The sequence below is a fragment of the Lolium rigidum genome, chromosome 4 (genome assembly GCF_022539505.1).
Source record: "Lolium rigidum isolate FL_2022 chromosome 4, APGP_CSIRO_Lrig_0.1, whole genome shotgun sequence".
Classification (NCBI taxonomy): domain Eukaryota; kingdom Viridiplantae; phylum Streptophyta; class Magnoliopsida; order Poales; family Poaceae; genus Lolium; species Lolium rigidum.
In genome coordinates, this window is record NC_061511.1 from 278,921,788 (window position 1) to 278,923,776 (window position 1,989).

A 1,989-nucleotide genomic window follows, 5' to 3' on the forward strand; every position below is an offset into this window, starting at 1 on the left:
TACTAAATAATGATCAAGCGGGGTGCCGCCCCACACCTGAGATAGGTGTGAGGGCGGCTAGATATGCAAGGGTTGCACTACGTAAGCATGCTTAAACGAAGAACAATGCTAACCCTAACACATCTAATGATAACTACGTTGCTCGCCATCAAAAGCGCTTCGATACGAGCAACGCATGAACAACGTGGGGCTTGTCTGCCTAGATCGCAAGATGCGATCTAGGCAGCATGTCGCTACCTGATAGAAACCCTCGAGACGAAGGAGTTGGCGATGCGCCGAGATTGGTTTGTTTGGGGTTGAACGTGAGTTGTTGTTTTTTCCATAAACCCTAGATACATATTTATAGTCCAGGGGACTTTCTAACGTGGGAATATCCCATCGTGCACGCTACAAACTCTAACTCTTATCTAAACTACTAAATAAAGATACACGGGCAATTCAGCCCAAACCCTTCGTGCCAGGCCGCTTCAGAAATCTTCCACGTGCAATCTTCCAAGCCCGGCCCACCTCTGGATTTGTCCAAAATCTGGTGATAACACTTCTATCGACCCGTAGTCCAGAGATGAACTACTCACGCATCACTTCAGAGGCGGGCATGGCGATGTAGAGGCCTTCGGTGATGATCTCCCTCTTTGGCAGGGTGCCGGGAAGAGCTTCAGAACCCTCCCAAGCTAGGGTCGGCGATGGCGGTCGCGTCAAAACTTATTGTGGATGGAGGCTCGGGTATTTAGGTTTTTCTCGAACAGGTGAATAAATAGGTGGAAGGGCGAGGTCGGTGGGTGCCCGAGGGGCCCACACCACCCCTAGGCGCAGCAGGGCCTGGGCCGCGCCTAGGCCAGGTGTGGCTGCCTCGTGGCGCCTCTTCGTCTCTCCTCCGGACTAGTTTTCTTTTCTTTCCCTCTCCAACCATGTCGCCTCGCGACACACACACAAAACCAGAAAACCTATCAACTACTCTTGAGTCTTCCGATCCTGAGGTGTTCAGCGAGGACACAGTGCACCTGCAAATCTTTCAAGACAACTATGCACACGGTGAAATATATTCGAGTGTTGTTATCAAACACACAAAACACTGATGGAGAGATCTTGCTCTTTCACCCACCAACCAACGGACCTCAAGGACTATCATCTGACGGGCTTCACGACCCATAATTTAACGGGCCTCAAGGCGATCATGCAACGAAATACAAAGCCCGTCAACTAACGGGCCTCAAGGACCATCAACTAACATGCCTCAAGGGTCATCAACAGACGGGCCTCAAGGCCCATTAACTAACGAGCCTAAAGGACCATCAATTAATGGGCCTCAAGGCCCATCAACTAACGGGCCTCAAGGCACATCAACTAACGGGCCTAAAGGCCCATCAACTAACGGGCCTAAAGGCCATCAACTAACGGGCTTCAAGGCCCATCAACTAACAGGCCTCCAAGGCCCATCAACCAACGGGTATCAACGCCCATCAACCAACGGGCCTCAAGGCCCATCAACTAACGGGCCCCCCATCAACTAACGGGCCTCAAGGCCCATCATCGGACGGGCCCACTGGATGTATGTCGCCACGTGTGGACATGTGTCATGAATCTAGTGGCACATTTGTCGCAACGATGTTAGTTTATATCAGAGCAGATGCCGCCACGTGTTTCCAAGGGAAGGTGCCACGTGTCCTCTGCGGGGCAAGCCATTACATCGTTGAGAATATGCTAGGCGACAAAACGCTATCACGCGACCTAATAATGGTGTAATTATTGGTCTGACACGACTGACACATGAGTTGGCTACATGGGGACCGCCCCCCGACAAGGAGTAACTCCGTCACAACACACCGGGCCAGCTGGGCTTTGGGCTTGGTCATAGCCGTCATGGATCTATGACGGACATGCCTAACCGTCAGTCGGACCATCTGTGACGCGAGGTTTGCCACGGTATTCCAAACCGTCAGGATCACGTCTCCGTGACGGTTTTTGCACATTCATCGACGAAATAAAATC